This window comes from Jaculus jaculus, chromosome 6, assembly GCF_020740685.1.
Source record: "Jaculus jaculus isolate mJacJac1 chromosome 6, mJacJac1.mat.Y.cur, whole genome shotgun sequence".
Taxonomy (NCBI): Eukaryota; Metazoa; Chordata; class Mammalia; order Rodentia; family Dipodidae; genus Jaculus; species Jaculus jaculus.
In genome coordinates, this window is record NC_059107.1 from 55,623,762 (window position 1) to 55,648,234 (window position 24,473).

Below are 24,473 nucleotides of genomic sequence, written 5' to 3' on the forward strand. Positions count from 1 at the left end.
TGCATAACTGAGCCTGGTCTAAAAGTTCATCTCAGTGAACCTGAAGCTGCCTGCTACACATGGGGTAATTTTTATAATCATGGAGTTGTTAACAACAAAAAAAAAATTAAAAAGACATACAAAGGGAAGAGAAATGAAGGGAGGATGGTACTTAATAGGTTGGTATTGTATATATGAAAGTAGAAGAATAGATTAACGGGGGTGAAAAGGCCCAAAATGAGCTCAGGGGAAGAGACTGAGTAAAGAAAGGTGAAGGAAGGGCTAATCAAAATCTAAGAGGATATAAATAAATCAAATGGAATCCTTCAGTTTAGGACAATGGAACACTCAGGAGTCATAGATCGTTGCTAGAAAATTTTCAGTGCCAGGGATGGGATACCTTCCAGTCAGTTGTTGGCCAGGGAGGTTCCTGATGCCCCCAAAACATTATAGGCCATTGCCAAGGCCCTTGGTTTCCCACCAGAAATACATGGTAAGACCCTATTGCTAAAGACTCCACATACTTGGGCTGGAAGCCCACTGAGAAATGCTGCTGAAACTGAGCTGATAACCTCCTCCATGTAGACCAGCTGACAGAAAGCTGGAAGGAGCCATTCTATGTGTAGTTCAATGGGAGAAAGATACACCACCAGTGAAGATAGTCAGTAGTGGACACTGAAAGCCTTATAATTGGCCAGCCAGGCAAAATGAGCCAACAGGTGCAATAGTGGCATGTCTGTCATGGTGGAAACCAACTGCCCTCCAATTAGACAGGAGGCCCACTCCAAGGGAGGGAATACCTCCATGATACTAAAAACTTAAAACAGGGGTAGTCATAAGCCCTAGAGGTGTAACATCTGCTGATGTCTGGATAAGTATATATACTATGCTTTTCAAACTGTCCAGTAAGCACTTCTCTTAATATTCATACCCTTATATTAATGCTACTCTTAGTTTGGGTAGAGAATCTTCTCTTTTCAGATGGCAGTGACCTTGGAATGACTCAGAAAGTATCATGGTGCTGGAAAGAAGTGACTAGAGTACCGAGTAACATCTCAGTCACACCTTCCAAGGCTAATGTGGAAGATTATATCTTTTAATGTGCAAGTTATATCTTTTAATGTGCAAGATCTAATGTGGAAGAGGTGGCAGAAAGAATGTAAGAGCCCAAATGAAGGGTAGGACTCCTTACAACATACTCCCTCCAGACATAAAATTGCCTGGATATCCATGACTTCATAGTGCCTGGCACTACTTACACAAGACCATCATAAGAGGAGGGAAAGATCATGACATCAAAATAAAAGAGAGACTTATTGAGATTGGGAGGGGATATGATGGAAAATGGAATTTCAAAGGGAAGAATGAGGGGGAGGGAGGGTATTACCATGGGATATTTTTTATAATCATGGAAAATATTTTTAAAATTTAAGAAAAAATTAAATTTAATTTAAAAAATAAGTGGCCTTTTTACCTCTTTTTATTACTTTTGGTTAAAGTTTATCTTATCAGAAATTAATGTAGCTAAGCCTGCGTTTTTTCTTACTTCTATTGACTTATGAAATAATTTCCAACCTTTCATTCTAAGATGGTGTCTATCTTTGATAATAAGGTGGTTCTTGTAGTTAGAAAATGTGAGTATCCTTCTCCTGTTCCAACCTATCAACCTGTATATTTTGATTGGGAACTTGAGTTATTAATATTCATAGATACAACTATGAGTTTCAAGCTAATCTCTTGTCATATTGGAAGTATTGTGGAATTTGGTATATTCTTGAGTTTGTATGATCGTTGTTTCCTTTCTAATACTTTTTATGGTTATATCATGTGTTGATACCATCTTTTGCTTCCTCCCTGTCCTCATTCTGCAGGGGACCCTCCTCGGTGGGATTATTGGTGTTCCCACTTGCATTGTGGTTTATGCATTTTGGGAGCAGCAGTCAGTTAATGGGAGTAGGCAGTGCCTCTTGGAATTACAGTCCAACTTGTGGCTCTTACAATTTTCTGCCCTCTCTCCCACAAAATTCTCTGAGCCTTGGTGGTTGTATTTAAGTCTTCTTCAGTGATGAGTTCTCAGGAACATCTGGATCTCTGCTTTTGTGTGTGTTGAGTATATTCAGCAGCTGTCTCCTTCACCCTGACAGTGACTGGCAGGCTATCCATGGAAGCAGCACTCTTTATTATCTCCACACTTCCTCTGTGGTTTCACTGAGGCCTTGACTGAGGGGTGGTTTATCTTCTCAGGTCTCACTACCTTCTGAAAAAGAAAAAAAAGAAAAAAATCCAATTTCCCAAAGAAGAGTGATGTCAGCATAGGTTAAATTGGATAATCATTATTAATTTAGCAAGAGTTTTATGGATGTGGCCCTCTTTTAAGCCAAAGACAAGTAGAAGCTTCACATTGGAGAGAATAATCTTTGTCTTCAAAGGATTCAGACTTGGTGCTGAGTTCCATATATGGGTTCCTTTCCACTGGTGGATTTCTTAGCCAATAACGAAGCCAATTGGCCTACCAAAGCTGTGTTCTACCATTGCAGTAGTGTGTACTTCTTGTCAAGCTGGCTGCTTCTGAGTAGCTTAGACCCCTGTTTTCTCACACTGTTGTAGGCCACTTTCCCCAGTATCTCATGTGGAGCTTCCAAGCACTAGATGGTCTTATTGGCTGGAGACTGGCTCTCTTCCAGATTCCAGCCAGGTCTCCCTGTGTTCTGTGTGGGCAGTATATGATGTATTCATCAGTAGGGTTTTACCTTTTACATCAGGTGTGTAATCAAGTGCTTTGACAGAAGTTTGTCTTGTTTGGGGGACCTCCTTAGTCACTCTGGTCAACAGATCAATGTGGGTAGCACCTAATTCTGGTACTATGAGTTAAAAGTCAGAGCCAAGAATTTTTTAAGGTTGAGCTTCATCCCACACTCTCCAGGGCCTTACTTTTTTGGGCACTGCCCCTATATTCCTATTGAGAGTTATATCTTTTAGTCTACCTTAAAGGAAAAGAAAAATATTTCTATGACTCAATTCATTTTGCATTTAGTTTTGGGTTTATTTTCCCCCACCCTCCCCTTCCTTTTCTCCTCAAACCCTTCCAACCTTATTGTCTTGGCTTCATGTTGACTATCTGTTGTACCAGCAACTCAAGATGATCCAGGTTAAGAATCCCAAGTGAATGAAAAGATGCAGTTCTGAGCGACTTCCGGCCAAGATGGCGACCGCCTAGCTCCACTACAGACAACAAGGAGAAAAAAGGCAAGTATTCAAGGGAAATTAGAAATTTTTTGAAAGAGGGAGGGCACAGATTGGGGTAAAAGAGGGAAGCACACAACCCCGCGACACACGCCCCGCCACCCCGCCCGCCGTGACCAACCGTGACCCACCGCATCGGCGCAGCACGGTGCCCCAGCACCCCGGTGGCCCTGCGCGCACCAAGCCCCACGCACCCCAGGGGCCCATGCGCCCCACAACCCCCGCGCCCCATGCCCGCACACCCCCCACCCACGCCACCCCGCGCACCCCTCCCCACACCCGTGCACCCCACGCTTCCTATCCACACGCAGCAGGCGCGTGCCCAGCGGCCCCCCACCCCACGTGCGCCCCGAGATCCCGGTGCCCCACCCCCGCGCACCTCGAGCCCCACCCCCCGCACGAACCACGATCCCTATACACACGCGGCAGGCACGCCCTGAGCGCCCCACGGCGTTCCATGCACCTGGAACCCAGGTGTGCCCCACGCCCCCGCACACACCACCCGCGCACCCCGAGACCCCGAGCCCCCCCCCCACGTGGTGCCACCCCCCTCCCGCGCGAACCAACAGTCCCAATCCACACGCCACAGGTGCGACCCGAGCACCCCGCAGTGTCCCGCACCCCAGGCGCCCAGGCGTGCCCCGTGCCCCCGTGACCCCGCGTGCCGCGAGACCCACGCGCAAAACCCCTGCGCTTCTGGAGCCCCCCCGTGCGGCCCGGTCCCCTGAGCATCCAGAGCACCTCGTGGCGTCCCGCGCCCCGTCTTACAACCTGCGACCCCCTCCCCCGCGCGACCCGCCCCTGCACCCCACCCCTGCGAGTCCAGAGCACCCCAGGGAGACCCGCAGCATACCGCGCCCCCTGCGCCCACCCGAGTGCTCGCCCAACCCAAGGCGCCAGGGCTCCTACCCGCCCCACCGCGTGCCGCACCTCAGCGCACCCCGCGCCCCCACCCACATGTGCCCCGGGGCATCCAGCATGCCCCGAAAACCATGCACCACGTGGCGCCCCCTACCCCCCTGCGCCCCGCCCCAGCGGCTCCCAGCCCCCCCACTCTTCGCGCCCCTCATCCCCCCGCCGCACATGACCCGCGCGCCCCCACACACCCAGGCGTACCCCACGCCCCCGCGTCCCCCCTCGTGCCCCGCGACTCCCGCACCACACCCATGCGCGCCTCGCGCCCCTCCCAGCAGCCCGCCCCCCCGCGCGTCCTGCACCCCAGCGTGCCTCAGCGTGCCCCACCCCCCTCCACACCCCGCGCCCATGCTCACCCCACACACATCGAGAGCACCCCGCAGTGTCCCGTGGCCTCCCGCACCCCGGTGTGCCCCGCACCCCCTCCCCAAGCCCCCCCCACACCCATCAGACGCCCCGCACCCCCCCTGCGCCCCGCACACCCCCCCAGTGCGCGCGCGCCACCATGCCCATAGCACGCCCCTCGCCCCCCCAGACCTACCAGAGCGCCCCACGCCCCCCGCCCATCCAGGGCACCCCACCCCAAATCCCCTGAGGCCAGCCACCTCCCACACGCCCCACCCTGATTTCCCGGTGCGTCTCGTGACCCCCCCCGCTGCGTGCCCCATTCGCTCCATACACCCCGTCACACCCTGCGCCCACCGGCCGCCCACCCACCCACGCACCCTCCGCACGTCCTGCATGGCTGTGCTCTGATTGGGCACCCATCAGTCATACCTGCCAGCCTGCTGCACTGAAGCTGAGACCTACCTCGCCCATGTTCTCTGATCCTGCGAGTACACCAGCCACGTGGTGCTCGGTTCGCAGGACTGTGGGGACCACCCCTGCCATGAATAGGTGGCTGCCAGATCCCCTGCTGCTGTGCTCACATCACTTGCCACCGGTCACCCTCTGCTGTGTCCTGATTCCATACCCACATCATCTGCCTCTGTACTACAATTGCATGTGCAGCGGGCCCACTCCCACAGCAAGAGCCACATAAGTCCACACTGAGTCACTAGCTCCAGCGCAGGTGCCATCCTCTACTCCACTGAGGTGGGAGAGCACAGACTGTTTAGAGACCCCAGGGTCTGGGCACCTTCAGGGCTTGCTACCTCAGTCCCATTTCAAGCTCAAAGGCACGCAGCTTAGGTGCATTACTGGGTGAGAATTTAGACAACGTTGGTGCCCCTGTAAGGCTATAGATAGGCGGCTTTGGCAAGAGTGAGCAAAAACCCAGGCTGTTTGCAACTGCCCCATGCTGCCTTGGATTCACATTAAGCTAGATCCCAGGCTGCTCCACCCACCTACCTGCCCATACACTGACATGGTTAGACCACAGCGCAAAAGAAATAACACAAAAAATAAAATGGAAGAAAATCCAGACAGATCACCCAGTCCAACAAGGTTCACAACTAACCAAAACATAGAAGAGTGTTTAGGATCAGAATATCAAGTGGAAGCAATGAACAATGCAACCCTGACCAAACTACTGCTAGAACTGACAGGAAAGCTACAAAGGATAGATAATCATATGTATGCTACCATCACTAAGCTAGAGCAATATGATAAGACACTGGAAGGAATTCAAAGAGAGCTAAGAGAGTTGAGGGAGAGTGAAAAAAAAGAGGATCTTAAAAATCAGCTGGCTACAGTAAGTGAAAATATAAATAAATGCAAGGATGATTTCCAAGAATCATCAAGAAAATCAGAAAATGAGACAAAAAGGGAGCTGGACAAAGCGATGGAAGTGATACATAGGAAAGTAGTAGAAAATGCAAACTTAATTGAACAAGTCCAAAACTCACTAGAGGCTCTCAAGAATAGAGTCAGCGAAGTGGAAGATAGAAATTCTGATCTGGAAGACAGGATGGAAGAAACAATTTGAGAATCCAAGAGTTTCAGTAAGTTCAAAAATTCCTGTGAACAGAACATGAGAGAATTGTGGGATACACTTAAACATCCTAATATCAGAATCATTGGAATACCAGAAGGAGAAGAATTTCAGACCAAAGCCATGGAGAACCTATTTAACACAATAATTGAAGAAAACTTACCCCGTCTCTTAAAAGAAAGGCCCATCAAGATTCAAGAAGCAAACAGAACTCCTAACCAACTAGACCAAAGGAGAAACTCCCCAAGACATATTATCATTAAGACTCTAAATATTGACACCAAGTAAAAAATCCTAAAAGCATCTAGGGAAAAACAGCACACAACTTACAAAGGAAACCCCATCAGAATTACTTCAGACTTCTCAATGAAAACCCTGAAAGCTTGAATGGCCTGTAATGAAACTCTCCAAACTCTAAGAAACTATGGCTTTCAACCCAAACTACTCTACCTGGCAAAACTGTCCCTTATAATAGATGGTGAAAGGAAAACTTTCCATGACAAAACTCAGCTTTACAATTATATGAACACAAAACCAAACCTACAGAAAGTACTCCCGGAAATTCTCCACAGAGAAGAAACAAATAACCAAACACAAATGCCTACAAGAAGCAGATCACAGCAACCAAACCCAGAGTAGATAGAAAAAATAAAAATAAATTCCATTGAAATGCCAACACACCTCTACCACCACAACATGACAGGGATCAAATCAAATCTCACAGCCATCACCCTAAACATTAATGGCCTTAATTCACCCATCAGGAGACACAGGCTAACAGGGTGGATCAAAAAAACTAGACCCCTCAATCTGCTGCCTTCAAGAAACCCACCTTACCACTAAAGACAGAAACCTCCTCAGGGTGAAAGGGTGGAAAACAATATTCCAAGCAAATGGGAATAAGAAACAAGCAGGTGTAGCTATATTAATATCAGTTAAAGTTGACTTCAAACCAAAAACAATCAAAAAAGACAAAGAAGGCTAATTCCTCCTTTTAAAGGGAACAATCCATCAAGAGGATATTACAATCATAAATCTGTATGCACCAAACACAGGGGCACCACAGTTCATAAAACAAAACCTACTTGACAATAAAACAGAAATAACCACCAATACCATCATAGCTGGGGTCTTTAACACACCATTATCAGTAATAGACAGATCATCCAAAGAGAAGCTCAACAGGGAAGTAAGAGAGCTCAACAAAACCATAGAGCACTTAGACCTAACAGACATCTACAGAACTTTCCATCCCAAATCTACAGACTACACATTCTTCTCAGCAGCCCATGGAACTTTCTCTAAAATAGACCATATACTGGGTCACAAAGATAGCCTCCACATATTTAGGAAAATCGACATAATTCCCTGCATGATATCAGATCATAATGCTATATTCCTAGAAATCAACAACAAAAAAACTAACAAGAACCCCAACAGCAACTGGAAACTGAATAGCACCACACTCTTAAACAATAAATGGATAGTGGATGAAATAAAAAATGAAATTGCAAAATTCCTGGAATTGAATGACAATGAGAACACATCATACCAAAACTTATGGGACACAATGAAGGCAGTCCTCAGGGGAAAATTCCTAGCACTCAATGCCTTCATAAAAAAGACAGAAAGATCCCAAATCAATAGCCTAACCATCCACCTAAAGGCATTGGAAAAACAAGAAAAATCAAACCCAAAGAGTTCCAGAAGGAAAGATAAATAAAATCAGAGCAGAAATAAATGAATTGGAAACCAAGGAAACAATTCAGGCAATTGACAAAACAAAGAGCTGGTTCTTTGAAAAAATAAAAAAGATTGACAAACCTCTGGCCAATTTGATCAAGCAAAAAAAGGAGAGACTCCAAATTAACAAAATTCAAAATGAAAAAGGAGAGATCACAACAGACATCAGTGAAATCGGCAGAATCATCAGTACTTATTTCAAAAACCTCTACTCCACAAAACCAGAAAATGTGGAGGAGATGGATAAATTCCTGGATGCATATCATCTACCAAAGCTAAACTCAGAGCAGATCAACCACCTCAATGAACCCATCACACTTACGGAGATTAAAAAAGTAATAAAAAACCTCACAAAAAAAAAAAAGAGTCCAGGACCAGATGGATTCCCAGCCGAATTTTATCAAACCTTCATGGAAGAACTCAAACCAATCTTCCTAAAACTGTGCCACACAATTGAAGAACAGGGAAAGCTTCCCAACTCCTTCTATGAAGCTAGTATCACCCTAATCCCAAAACCAGGCAGAGATGCCACAAGAAAAGAAAACTATCGGCCTATTTCTCTAATGTACATAGATGCAAAGATCCTCAACAAAATCCTTGCAAACCGAATCCAACAACACATCAAAAGCATTATCCACCTTGACCAAGTGGGATTTATCCCAGGAACACAAGGGTGGTTCAACATACGAAAATCTGTCAATGTAATACACCACATAAACAAGCTTAAACATAAAAATCACATGATCTTTTCGATAGATTCAGACAAGGCCTTTGACAAGATACAACATCACTTCATGATCAAAACATTGGAGAGAATCGGCATGGCCTGTTCACATCTTACCATAATAAAGGCATATACAAACCTCCAAAGGCCCAAATAATACTTAATGGAGAGAGACTGGAGGAATTCCCATTGAGATCAGGAACAAGACAGGGATGTCCTCTCTCACCTCTGCTTTTCAACATAGTTTTGGAAGTCCTAGCCCAAGCAATAAGGCAGGAGAAGGAAATAAAAGGGATACAATTTGGAAAGGAAGAAGTTAAGGTAGCTCTATTCGCTGATGACATGATTGTATATGTAAGAGACCCGAGAGACTCCATCCCAAAATTCCTGAAGGTGATTAACTCCTATAGGAAAGTAGCAGGATACAAAATCAACGCACAAAAATCGGTAGCATTTCTGTGTGCAAATGACAAAGACACAGAAAAAGAAATAAAGGACATAGTCCCATTTATAACAGAAACCAAAAAAAAAAAAAAAAAAAAAAAAAAACCTTGGAATAATGTTAACCAAGGAAGTAAAAGATCAATACAATGAAAATATAAAACCTCTCAAAAAAGAAATTGAAGAGGACTTGAAAAGATGGAAAGACCTCCCATGCTCCTGGATAGGCAGAATTAACATTGTGAAGATGACAATCCTACCAAAGGCAATATACAGATTCAACAAAATTCCAATTAAAATCCCTACAGTGTTCTTCACAGAGATAGAAAAAATGATCTCAAATTTCATATGGAAAGGCAGAAGGCCTCGCATATCCAAACATATCCTCAGCAAAAGAAATACCTCTGGTGGCATTACCATACCCGATATAAAGCTATATTACAAAGCCATAGTAATAAAAACAGCATGGTACTGGCATAAAAACAGGAGTATAGACCAATGGAATAGACTTGAAGACCTGGATTTTGGGCCAAGCAACTATAGCTACTTGATATTCGACAAAGGCCCAAACAATATAGACTGGAAAAAAGATAGCATCTTCAACAAATGGTGCTGGACAAACTGTATAACCACATGCAGGAAACTAAAACTTGATACACACATTTCACCATGCACAACACTCAAATCCAAATGGATCAAAGACGTCAACATAAGACCAGAACCTCAAAAACTACTGGTAGAAAACATAGGAAGTACTTTCCATGATATAGGAATGGAAAAAGACTTCCTGAATAAAACCCCAGTGGCTCAAGTTCTTAAACAGTCACTCAATCATTGGGATCATATGAAGCTGACGAGTTTCTTTACAGACAAGCATATAATAAGCAAAGCCAATAGAATACCCACAGAATGGGAGAAAATATTTGCAGGTCATCCAACTGATAGAGTCCTTATCTCTAGAATTTACAAAGAACTCAAAAGTCTAAACAATAAGAAGACAAATACCCCACTCACAAAATGGGGCACAGAGTTAAACAGGCAATTCACAGAGGAAGAGATACAAATGGCAAACACACACCTAAGAAAATGTTCATCATCCCTAATCATCAGAGAAATGCAAATTAAAACAACTATGAGATTCCACCTTACCCCAATAAGGATAGCCAAAATCAAAAGGTCAAATGAAAATAAATGATGTGGAGAAGCAGGGACACTCACTGTTGGTGGGAATGCAGAATGGTACAACCACTTTGGAAAGCAATATGGAGACTCCTGAAAAAGCTGGCTATAGAAATACCAACAGACCCAGTTATACCATTACTGGGCATCTACCCTAAAACCTTCAAACCAAAAGACAGAGAGATTTGCTCAACCATGTTTGTAGCAGCTCAATTCATAATAGCTAAAAGCTGGAATCAACCCAGATGTCCATCATTAGAAGAATGGATAACAAAGATGTGGTATATCTACACAATGGAATTCTATACAGCAGTAAGAAAAAATCAACATAAAGAAATTTGAGGAAAAATGGTTGAACCTGGAACAGATCATTCTCAGTGAACTTACCCAATCACAGAGAAAAAATCGACACATAGTGTCACTCATCTGCAACACCTAATCTGAATCTGCCCAAGATGCCTTACATACCCAGCAAGCACCTCATGGACTAGACAATAAGATGGATGGGAGGGCGGGGAGGGAATCAAAGGGTGGAAAAAAGTAATCTGGACCCAAACAGCAATGGTACCATAAAATTCTACTTCCTAAAAGACAGACCAAATGGCTGAACCTTCACTAGACCCTTACAGGAAACACCTGAACCACAAGACACTGGAGAGGGTATGATCAAGACTGACTTAAATCTCCTACATCTTTCCTCCCTCCCTCTTCCCCTCTCCCCTCTATCTCTCTCCTCTCTAACTCATGTATATTAGCTGTCTTTTTCCTCAATTTCTTAGTGGTCACTGACCTGTAACCCCCACTTCCAGCTTGAGCCTACCATCCACAATGAGCTTTTGATCAGAAAATCCTGCAAGGTTTCCCAAAACAATGACAGACTAATGTCAGAGTACTTGATGACCCACCAAAGGCCAGTGGTAAGACCCTATTGCTGAAGACTCCATTCGCAGCTGGCACGTAAAATGGAATGACATGGCTGGAAGCCAGGAGAGAGTCAGTCCCCAGACAGTCAGTGTGTCTAGTGCCAGAAGGAGCTACATAGGCGACTGGGGGAAATGACCAAGATGTGTCCAAGCAACACATTGTTTAACCTAAATAGTAACAAATAACCAGATGTGATGCCCACACAAGTGCAATAGTGGTACTCAGCCATGGTGAGGAATCAATTGCTCTTGATTTGGCTAACTGATCCACTCAGTGGTACTAGACCCATAGCTGGAGCTGGGAAACAAGTCAGAACCATACCCAAACACAAGCCCACTCTACAATATCAAGCTACCATCAATCACGGGGTATAAGAGGGCCTAAACTTACCATACTGTCTATAAAAAAAGTAAGTGTTATCTCAATTTTCTGGGTGCTACCTTACTCTCCTTTGGAGAATCTGCTTCTCTTTTCCAGATAGATGCAGATCCTAAGAAGAGAGCTGCCCCAACATACCTCAAAAGGGGCCCAACTGAAACTAAGCCAACTGGCGAAATAAGCAAGGGTGATGTTTTCCTGTGAACCGGATACCAGCACAAAGGGGAAGGAGATCAACGCAGAGAAAAATCAACTCCTACCAAATCAGAGAGCCAAAGCCTCAGAGGCCCCCAACACCTCAGCACTGAAGCAGACCAAAAATGAACCCAACATGGCTCAGGGAAATTTTGCGGAAGAGGGGGCAGAAAGAATGTCAGAGTCACATGTTGGGTCATGATTTGCAGAGACATTTATCATATCAATAACTGTGGGCTAACTCCACAATGCACGACCCATTTTCATTAACAAGGAGGGTCTAATGGGAGGGGGTAGATCACAGATGAGCCTAAATAATGGTACCAAACTGCCTGTATTTACTGAAAAGAAAACTAATTAATTAAACTAAAAAAAAGAAAAGAAAAGATGCATTTCTTGTCTTTCTATGATTGTGTGTGTGTGTGTGTGTGCGTGTGTGTTGGGCATGATCTGTTCTAAGTCCATCCATTTTCCCACAAATTTCATTCTACATTTTCTTTCTTACTGCCTGAGCAGAATTCCATTGTGTATATGCACCACAACTTCTCTATCCATTTTTCCAAAGATGGGCACCTGAAGAGGTCACAACAGATATCAATGAAATTGGAATAATCATCAGGGTACACTTCCAAAACTTCTATTCTACAAAATTAAATAGTCAGGAGAAAATGGATGAATTTCTAGACACATGCCAAAACTAAACTCAGAGCAGATTAGTATCCTTAAAAAAAAAAAAAAAAAAATCATTGAGATTTAAAAGGTAATCAGGAACATCCCCAAAATGTAAAAGTCTAAAACTGGATGGCTCCACAGCTAAATTCTATCACACCTTCATGGAAGAACTGAATCCAATGTTTCCCCAACTGTTTTTCAAATTTAGAGAACAGGGAATCCTCCCCAAGTCCTTTTGTGAAGCTAGAATCACCCTAATGCCAAAACCAGACAGAGGTACAAAAAAAGACAACTATAGGCATATTTTCCTGATGAACTTAGATGTAAAGAACCAGAACATCTAAAAAGATGTTCTATGTCACTATTCATCAGGGAAATGCAGGTTAAAACTACATTGAGATTCCATCTCACTCCTGTCAGATTGGCCACCATCATGAAAACAAATGATCATAAATGCTGGTGGGGATGTGGAAAAAGAGGAACCCTTCTACACTGCTGGTCGAATGCAATATGGTCCAGCCATTGTGGAAATCAGTGTGGAGGTTCCTAAAACAGCTAAAGATTGACCTACCATATGACCCACCTATAGCACTCCTAGGCATATATCCTAAGGACTTATCTCATTTCCTTAGAAGTACATGCTCAACCATGGTTATTGCTGATCAATTTATAATAGCTGGGAAATGGAACCAGCCTAGATGTCCCTCAACTGATGAGTGGATAATGAAGATGTGGCACATTTATACAATGGAGTTCTACTCACTGGTAAAGAAAAATGAAGTTATGAGATTTGCAGAAAAAAATATATGGACCTGGAAAGGATTATAATAAGTGAGGTAATCCTGGCCCAGAAAGCCAAGTGCCACATGTTCTCCCTCATATGTGGATCCTAGCTACAGATGATTGGGTTTCTGCGTGAGAAGGAAAATACTTATTAGCAGAGGCCAGTAAGTTAAAAAGGAGATATAAAGGGAAGAGAAAGGAAGGGAGGAGGGTACTTAATAGGTTGGTATTGTATATATGTAAGTACAATGATTGAGATGGGGAGGTAATATGATGAAGAATGGAATTTCAAAGGGGAAAGTGGGGGAGTGGTGGTATTACCATGGGATATTTTTTATAATTATGGAAAATGTTAATAAAAATTGTAAAAATAAAAAATAAATAAATAAAAATTGCAAAGTAAATTCAACAACACATAAAAGGAATTTTCTACCTTGATGAAGCAGTATTCATCTGAGAGATGTAGGAATGGTTGATCACATGAAAATCAATCAACATAATATACCACATAATTAAACTTAATCACAAGAACCACACAATCATTTCAATACATGCAGAGAGACTTGAACAAAGTACAAACACTACTTCATGATAAAAATACTGGAGAGAATAGACATGAAGTTTTTATATCTCAACACTATAAAGGTTATATATAAAGCACCTAAAGCTCAAATAATATTTAATAGGAAAAGACTCAGGGAGTTCCCACTGAGATTGGGAACAAGACAGGGATGTCCACTCACACCACTGCTCTTCAACATAGTCTAGACATCTTAGTCCATGCAATAAAACATGAGAAAGATATAAAAGGAATACAAATTGGAAAAGAAGAAGTCAAATTCACCTTATTTGAAGATGCCATGATCCTATACATAAGTGACCTGAAAGTTTCCATCTCAAAACAATGTGTGTGTGTGTGTGTGTGTGTGTGTGTGTGTGTGTGTGTCGGGAGGGAAGGTTTATTTTGGCTTATAGGCTGGATGGGGAAGCTCCATGGTGGTAAGGGAAAACAATGGCATGAGCAGTCGGTGAAATATCACCCTGTAGCCAATATAAGATGGAAAATAGGAATGGGCGAGTGTGCCAAATGCTAGCAAGGGGACACTAGATATAATTCCCATAAGCCCACCCTCAATGGTAAACTTCCTCCAGGAGGCAATAATTTCCAAATCTTCATCAGCTAAAAACCTAGCCTTCATAAAACATAAGTTTTTTATTTATTTTATTTTATTTTTTTTATTAATTAGTTTTGTACTCAGCAAATACAGTCAAGTCGGTACCATTGTTAGGCTCATTCATGTCCTACTCCCATCCCCTGGCCCCTCCTTGTTGAGGTATATGGGTCATGCATTCTGGAGTTAGCCCACAGTTGTGGGTAGGATAAATGTCTCTGCATATCATGACCTGACCCAACATGTGGCTCTGACATTCTTTCCACCCCCTCTTCCACAAAATTTCCCTGAGCCATGTTGGGTTCATTTTTGGTCTGCTTCAGCAATGAGGTGTTGGGGGCCTCTGGGTCTCTGGATATCTGATTTGGTAGGAGTTGACTTGTCTCTGTGTTTTTCTCCTTCACCCTTATGCTGGTATCTGGTTCACCAAGTAAACAGCACCCTAAGTTTATGGGGGACACCTGAATCAAACCATCACAACCCTCTTGATTCAGTTTTAGTGGAGAGATATTTTGTACCCTCTTGGTTAAGCCCCACTACATTTTAAAAAGATTTTTAAATTAGTTTTATACTCGGTGAATACAGTCAAGTTGGTACTGTTGTTACCTTTCTCCCTGTCCTTCCCCCTCCACAGGGACCCTGCTAGTTGGGAAATATGAGTCATGAATTGTGGGGTTAGCCATCTGTTATGAGTAGGAGGCAATGTCTCTGTGTACCCTAACATGTGGCTCTGACATTCTTTTCACCCCTCTTTCTAAATTTCCCTGAGCCATGTTGGGTTCATTTTAGGTCTGCTTCAGTAATGAAGTCATGGGAGCCTCTGTGTCTCTGGATATCTGGTTTGGTAGGAGTTGATTGTTCTCTGTGTTGCTTTCCTTCACCCTTGTGCTGGTACCAGGTTCACCACAAGCAGATTAGTTAGCGAAATCAAGAGCAGATGATTTCCCACCATGGCTCTGCACCACTATTGCACTTGTGCGAGCATCACAATAGGTTATTTGCTGCTAAGTAGGTTAGACCATAAGTTGCTTTAACAGATATTGGTCATTTTCTCCAGATCACCCAAGTAGCACCTTCTGCTACTTAGATGCTCTGTCTGGGGACTGACTCTCTTCCAGCTTCTAGCCATGTCACTCCATGTTACATGCTAACAGCACATGGAGTCTTCAGCAGTAAGGTCTTACCACTAACCTTTGGTGGGTCATCAAGTACTCTGACAGAACAGAAATCTGTCTTCTTTTGGGCAACCTTATAGGTCTCTCAAAAGCTCATTGTGAATGAAAACCACATGCTGTTACTGGGAGTTACAGGTCAGTGCCCAAGAAGAAAAGGAAGAAGGTAAGTAATATAAAAGAGATAGAAAGAACATAGAAAAGAGGGAGATAGAGAGAGAGAATGAGGGAGAAAGAAAGAAGAGAAGGTTAAGGATAATCTTCATTGTACCCTTTCCAGGGCCTTGTGATTAAGGTGTTCCCTCTAAGGGCCTGATGATGGTTCAACCATGGTTTGTCTTTTAGGAGTAGAATTTTATGGTACCATTGCCATTTGGGTCTAGTTTTGTGTCCTCCACTCCATCCCCACTTTTGAAGTTTATTAATCCTTCAGTATTGTGACAGTATACAATATCAACCCATTAAAAGTGGCCAGCTGATAGTGGTGGCACATGCTGTTAGTTCCTACACTCCCGAGGCAGAGGTAGGAGGGTTTCCATGAGTTTAAGGGCACCCTCAGACTACATAGTGAGTTCCAGGTCAGTCTGGGCTTCAGAGAGATCCTACCTCAAAGAAAAAAAAAAAAATCAATAACAAAGGACAAATATACAGTGACAGAAACAAGTGATACTGTTCCATTTTTCAACAGCCAAAAATAAGTAAATACCTTGTAATAACACTAACCAAGGATGTGAAAGACCTATATGATGAAAACATAAAAACACTCAAGAAAAAAAATTGAGGTGGACTTGAGCAGATAGAAAGACCTCCCATGATCCTGGATAGATAGAATTAATTTTGTGAAAATGAAATTTTACCAAAAGCAACATACAGATTTAATGCAATGCCAATAAGTATTCCAGAATCATTCTTCTTAGGGATAGAAAAAATGGTCTCTAAATTCATATGAAATGGCAGCAAACCTCAGATATCCAAACATATCCCCAGCAAAAGAAACACCTCTAGAAGTGTTACCATACCTGATCTTAAGATATATTAAAAAGCCATAGTAACAAATACATCATGGTACTGGCATATAAACAGAAATATATACCAGTGAAAGAGGACCCAGACCTTAGGTCAAGTAGCTACAGCTACTTCATCTTTGACAAAGTGTCAGCAACATGGACTGGAGAAAAGACAGCATCTTCAACACATTGTGCTGGACAAACATGATAACCACATGTAGAAAAAAAGAAAATAACCCACTCATCTCATCATACACAAAAATCAACTCCAAATGGATTAACGACCTCAGTATAAGACATGGAACTATTGAAGTACTGAAAGAAGGAATAAGAGTAGGGAAGGACTTGCTGAACTGAACAATACCCTAGTAGCCCAGGAAATTAAAAATCTCTCAATCAATAGGATCTCATAAAGCTAAAAAGCTATTGCACATACAAACAACATAAGCAGAGCTAATTGATTACCCTCAGAATAGGAGAAAATTTTCACCAAATGTACCACTGAGAGTGGCTTAATACCTAGAAGCTACAAAGAACTCAAAAAACTAAACAATAAAAAAAAATCAAACAACCCACTCAAAAAGGGGAGTTCTCAGAGAAAGGAATACAAATGGTTAACACACACTTAAGAAAAATATTCACCATCCCTAGCCATCAGGGAAATGCAAATTAAAACATCTATATGATTCCACCTTACTCCAGTAAGTAATTGCAAACATTAAATCATCAAATGAGGGGTTGAAGAGAGGGCTTAGTGGATAAGCACTTGCCAGTGAAGCATAAAGATCTTCATTCCAGGCCTGATCCCCCTGTACCCACATAAGCCAGATGCAAAAGGTGGCACATGTGTCTAGAGTTTGTTTGCAATGCTGGAGGACATGATGCACTTATTCTCTCTCTCTCTCTCTCTCTCTCTCTCTCTCTCTCTCTCTCTCTCTCTCTCTCCCTTCTCTGTCTCTTTCTATATCTGTCTGTCAGTTTCAAATAAGTAAAAAAAAATAAGGGGGCTGGAGAGATGGCTTAGCGGTTAAGCACTTGCCTGTGAAGCTTAAGGACCCCGGTTCGAGGCTCAGTTCCCCAGGTCCCACGTTAGCCAGATGCACAAGGGGGCGCACGTGTCTGGAGTTCGTTTGCAGAGGCTGGAAGCCCTGGCGCGCCCATTCTCTCTCTCTCCCTCTATCTGTCTTTCTCTCTGTGTCTGTCGCTCTCAAATAAATAAATAAATGAATAAATAAATAAATAAATAAATAAATAAATAAATAAATAAATAAAAATAAATTAAGGACAACAAATATTCATGAGTATGTGGTGTAACAGGAACTCTTATTCAATGTTGGTGGAATGCAAACTTATAAAACTACTATGGAAATCAATATGGATACTCCTGAAAAAGATGAGTAAAGAACTACCAACAGACCCATTTCTTCCCTTACTGGGTATTTGCCCTAAATATCCCATTCTTCACTACAGAGATATTTACTCAACCATGATTATAGTTGCTCAATTATAATAGAGTTGTTTCTTTTATCCTCGTGAGTATGTTTGTATCTTATGTGAAGTAGTACCTACAGTATTCTCTGTGGAATTGGCTTAATCACATATATCCATAAAAATGACTTTTATCAGGGAAAGATTTCTTTTCAGTGTCTATTATGAAGGATAATTTTTCTGGGTACAGCAGGTTGGGTTGGCAGATAAGGTCTTACATGTTTGAAATATTCCATTATAAGCCCTTCTGGCTGTGAGAGTTTCCACTGAGAAATCAGAGGTAATTCTGATTGGCTTACTTTTGCATGTAACAAGCTATTTTCCTCTTGCAGGTTTTAGTAATAATTTTTTGTCTTCTGCAAAATTCCCTGAGCTGACTTCTGGTTAAGATGGCAGCATAGGTACCACACCAAAGCAGCCTAGGGGGGAAAAAAGACCAAAAAATCTCAGCAAAATACACACTTTTACTAAAAGGTGAGGTGTATAGGAAATTGAAGTGGCAGCGGAGAAGTAGAAGAGATCCAAAGCAACAAGAGCCTGCATAGGCTGGCAAAAGTGGCCCGGCAGCTCCAGCAACCGCGGCGGCGGTGTTGCAGTCCGGTTCGCATTGCTGGTAGAAATCACCCAACCAAGAGTAGCTTCTGGGAAAAAGAGGTTTATTTTGGCTCACAGGCTTGAGGGGAAGCTTCACGATGGCAGGGGAAAACGATGGCATGAGCAGAGGGTGGACATCACCCCCTGGCCAACATAAGATGGAACACAGCAACAGGAGGGTGTGCCAAACACTGGCATGGGGAAACTGGCTATAAAGCCCATAAGCCCACCCCCAACAATACACTCCCTCCAGGAGGCATTAATTCCCAAATCTCCATCAGCTGGGAACCTAGCATTCAGAACACCTAAGTTTATGGGGGACACCTGAATCAAACCACCACAGGCGGTGCACCACAAAGCTGTCAGGCTCGGCTCCAGTTGCAGGAAAAGCCAGGTATGGGGATTTTTCCCTCACACAGGTACTCTCTGCAACTCAGGAAATGTGAAGGGAGAGCAGCAGTGAGCAATGGAGGAGCAGACCATGAGGTAGAAGAACACGTGGAGCAGTGAGAGAACCAGAGCAGCTGCGGCTCCCTCCCCTCCCCCATTGCCTGAGCCAAGCTCTGGCGAACAGAGCAGTGGTCCCGGGACCAGCCACGCCAACTTGAGCCAACAGCGGGACCCAAGCAGGAGCAGAGTTTGGCGGCAACATCAGTGGCAAAAGCACCGGTAACAGCGGCCCCAGCAGTAGCAGCTCCAGTCATGGCAGCAGTGGCAGACCCAGCAGCAGCAGACCCAGGAGCAGCAGCAGCAGCAGACTCGGCAGCAGCAGCTTCAGTGGCAGCGGCGGCTCCAGGAGTGGCAGCTACAGCAGCAACAGAGGCAGCAGCAGTGGTGGGCCCAGCAGCAGAAGCTTCAGCAGCAGTGGCTACAGTCCCAGCAGTGGCAGCTTGAGCAGCAGCAGTTCCAGCAGCAGGGGTACTGATCTGCAGGGCCACACTTACCAGGCTCAGTTTGCCTCACAGGAAAAGCCAGTGCCCAGCTCCAGAAATCAGAACAGCAGCCCGACGAACCAGGCAGCAACTTGACTGAGACCAAAATCATCCAAGGTAACTGGGATTGCACCAGGGAAGGGTCTCACTTGGTCACAAGCTGACTTGGATCCCTCAACAGACCAGAAATCTTAACCTCTTTGTTGATAGAGGATCTGGTCATTATAATAACTACTCTTGCATACATACTTGGGGCTGTTTTTGACTGAATGTGTACAGTATTTAGTTAAATTTTAGAATCTACCTGTATTTTATTCCACTCAGTCCACTTGAATACTCACATAGCAGGGAAACTCAACCCCTAGGAACACCTTTGTAGATACTCTGAGAGTCTTAAGAGCCATACCTAACACCTTAAGCTCCTACCCTGAAAATATATAACATCCAATCAATTTATACAGCTAAGAATATCCAGCTAGCTAGAAAATCCAAGCATTAACTTAATCCAAGATCCAAAAATATATACATTATAACACAAGAAACACTAAAAAGCAAGACGATACAAATCCACCTAAAAGTATTAATACATCAGAAATGTCCTCCAGTGAGAACGAGTTAGAGGAAATGCCTGAGAAAGAGTTCAAAAGAATGTTTATAAATATGTTCAAAGAGGTCAAAGAACACATCAAAAGAATCAAAGACGAAATCAAAGAGGAAATCAAAGATGAAATCAAAGGAATCAAAGAAGACGCAGGACACCGATTTAATGAAATAAAAAAGGCAATACAAGACATAATAAGGAAATAGAAATAATAAAGAAAAACCAGTCAGAATTGCTAGCAATGAAGAACACAGTTAATGAAATAAAAAAATAAATAAATAAATAAAAAAAAAAAACACTGTAGAAAATCTCACCAGTAGGATGGATGAGGGAGAGGACAGAATATCTAAGCTAGAAGACCTGGTGGCAGATCTAATACAGTCCAACAAAGAGAAAGACAAGCTTATAGAAAAGTATGACTGGGAATTTCAAGATATTCGGGACACTATGAAAAGATCCAATATAAGAATTCAGGGCATAGTAGAAGGAGAAGAATTCCATTCCAACGGCATAGTAGGCGTCTTCAACAAAATCATAGAAGAAAATTTCCCCCAAATTGGGAAAGAGGTGCCAATACAGATACAGGAAGCCTTTAGAACCCCAGCCAGACAAAACCTGGAGAGAACCTTTCCTCGCCATATTATAATCAAACTTCCAAACACACACACTAAGGAACAAATATTGAAAGCAGTTAGAGAGAAAAATCAAGTACCTACAAAAGCAAGCCCATCAGGATTACAGCAGATTATTCAACAAAAACTTTTAAAGCCAGAAGGGCTTAGAGTGATATATTCCAAGTTCTGAAAGATAACAACTGTCAACCAAGGTTACTTTACTCTGCAAAGTTATCCATTCAAATAGATGGAGAAATAAGGACATTCCATGACAAAAGCAGGTTAAAGGAGTATTTGGAGACAAAACCAGCTCTACAGAAAATACTTGATAGAATCCTCCATGCTGAAGAAAAGGAAAAGCACACATATAAGGAACCTAGAAAAAACACGCAATACTCAAATACTAATTAACAGAAGAGAGCACAGGTAGAATCAGAACCACAAAATTCCCTGAGCCATGGTGGGTGTTAGGGAGTCAGCTGTGTTTTCTTGAATTGGTTATAGTTTTCGGCTGTCCTCAGTTCTTGCTGCCTTTTGAAAAAGAAAACAAAAACAAAACAAAACAAACAAATAATTGGAATCTCCAATGAATGAAGGGTAAGATCAGCATAGGTTAAAGGGGATGCAAATTATGAATTTAGAGAGATTTTGATGATTGCAACCACTCTTACTCCCCCCTCCAAAAAATAAGTAGTGGGATTTTCTCATTGGAGTCCATAATATTGGTCTCCATAGAATTTTTACTTTGTTGCCAGTTCCATCTATGTGTTCCTTTCCACTGTGTGTTCTCTTAGCTAATCAGAAATCCATTGGTTACCCACCAAGGCTGAGTACCACCATTGCACAGGTGTTTCATCTTGTCAGGCTGGTTGCTTTAATATAGCAATATCTGCTACTTGATTATAAAGTAACTGACAAAAAATAAATAAAAATATTCCTTAAAAAATTGGGGTGGAGAGATGGCTTGGTAGTTAAGCACTTACATGTGAAGCCTAAAGCCTTTGGTTTGAGAATCAATTCCCCAGGACCCACGTAAGACAGATGCAAATGGTGGCACATGCATCTAGAATTCATTTGCAGTGGCTGGAGGACCTGGCACACCCTTTTTCTATACATCTGCCTCTTTCTCTCTCTGTCTGTCTGTCACTATCAAATAAATAAATAAATAAATAAAAATTAAAAATATATAAATAAAAATGAAGTTATTGGCCATTTTCCCCCAGCAGCTCATGTAGAGCTTTCCAGCATTATACAGGCTAACCATCTGGTAACTGGCATCCTTCCAGAATCCACCCATATCTCTCACAGTGCTCTGTGTTGGCAGCATGTGGTATCTTCAATAATAAAGTCATACCTTCTACCACAAGGAGGCAATAAATTGCTTTGACAGAAGCTTGTTTATTTTTTTTGGTGGGGGAATTGTAAGTCTGTGATCAACAACTCAATGGGGGTTGTGTTCAATTTCTGGTACTGGGAATAACATGCAGAGCAAAATATTAGTGATAGGCATCTTCCCACCCTCTCTAGGGTCCACCTTACCAGATGATTCACACCCACGCTCCTACTAAGGGTTACATTTTTTAGTGTACTGTCCATGTGGAAGGTTTCTATGGGGTCAAATCATTTTGGATTTAGTTTTTTGTGTCTCCCCAACTCTCCCACTCCCCTCACCCCAAATCCTTTCATCCTTATTATCTGTCCCTTGAGTTGCCTATCAAGTGTGCTTGCAACTCAAACTGTCCGAGGTTAAGAACCACAGATGAAGAAGAACATGTGGTGTTTGCTTTTCTGTGCTTATGTGAGTTTGCTTGCTATAATCTATTCCAAGTTCATCCATTTTCCTAAAAATTTCATTATAACATGTTTCCTTACTGCTGAGAAGAATTCCATGTTGTAAATGTAGCACATTTTCCTTATCCACTTACCAAAGTATGGACATCTGGGTTGATTCCAGTTTTTAGCATTTGTATAGCATTTGAGCAACTATAACCATCATTGAGCAAATTTCTCTTCAGTGAAGAGTGAAACCTTTACAGTAGATGCTAATTAGAGGAATTCTTGGGTCAGTTGGTAGTTCTCTTTTCATTTATTCAGTAGTCTCCATATTAATTTCCATACAGGTTATTCAAATTTGCATTCATACTGACAGTAGGAATGAGGGTTCCTTTTCTCCACATACTTGCCAAAATTTATTTTAATTTGATTTTTTTAATGAGTAGCATTCTGACTGGGGTAAGGTAGAATCTCATAGTTCATTTAATTTGCATTTCCCTAATATTTAAGGATGTTGACCTTTAAAGTGAGTATTAGCCATTTATATTTCTTCATTTGAGAATTCCATGTTCAGTTCTCTGCTCCATTTTTGAATGGATTACTTGATATTTTTATTACTTAAAATTTTGAGTTCTTTGTAGATTCTAGATATTTGGCCTCTGTCAGTGATGTAGCTGGTGAAGATTTTGTCCCATCCTGTGGGTAGTCTGCTGGCCCTGTTTATGGTACATTTGTCTGTACAAAAACTTAGGTGCATGAGATCACCCATTGATTGACTATTTAAATTCCTGGGCTACTGGAGTATTGTTCAAGAAGTCTTACTCCACTTCTATATCATGCAGCATTCCCCCTATGTTTTCTTCCCATTGAGGTATTTTATCCTTATGGACTTGATTTTAATGCATGGTGAGAGGAGTGGGTCTAATTGCATCTTGCTACATGTTTTCTACATGTTCCATATTTCTCTAGTGTATGTTGTTGGTTACTTTGTCAAATACCAAAGTAGCTATAGTTACTTGAGCTAAAGGGTTTCACTGGTCTATTTATCTTTTTTTTTTATGCAAGGACCATGCTTTTATTGTTATTATTATTTTAGTGTTACTATTAGCAAATAGCACATCCTTTGGTATGATGTCCATTTTTACCATATTAATTTTTTGGATCCATAAACATGGAAGATCTTTCCATCTTTTCATGACTTTCTCAGTTACTTTCTTCAGTGTTTTATATTTTAACTATAGATGCCTTTCACCTTGAAATATTCAAATGTTTTGCTTTTTTGTTACTATTATAAATGGAACTAATTTGTTTTTCCACATTTTTATCATTGTTATATAGAAAAACTTGATTTTGTTTTCTGCCACTATGCTGAATGAGTTTGTCACTTTTCTTCTTTGTAATGGAGTCTTTTCACTCACATAAATATAGAGTCATGTCATCTACAAATATGGATAGGTTGATTACTTTATTTAACCATTTGCATCCTTTTAATTTTTTTCTCATATCTTCTTGCTTTGGCTAAGACTTCAAATACTATGTTGAATAGCAGTGATGGAAGCGGACACCACTTTCTCCAGCTTTGTTTTCCCCAGCTGGTATGACACGGGCCTTGTGCCTGATATATTATATTTTAGATGGTTATATAACAGCCCTCTCCTGTGTTTTCATTATAAAGCTTTGTTACAATTTTCCAAAAGCCTTTTCTGCATCTATTGATATAATCATGTGTTTTCTTTCCGCAAGTCTATTTATATGATGCATTTCATTTATTGACTCCTACAGAAGAAATGATTTTTGTTCTTTAATACTGGTTTGGTAGAATGTGGCAGTGAGTATATCCAGGCCTGGAATTTTTTTCATTTGGGAAGTTTTTAATTTCACTTTCATTCTTGTTAAATGCTATAGCTCAATCCCTGTAATTTATTTCTTCTTGATTTTATTTTGGTAGAAGATAAGAATCGAGATATTCATCCATTTTGTTGCAGGGATTTCCTGAATGATAGTCAGAATC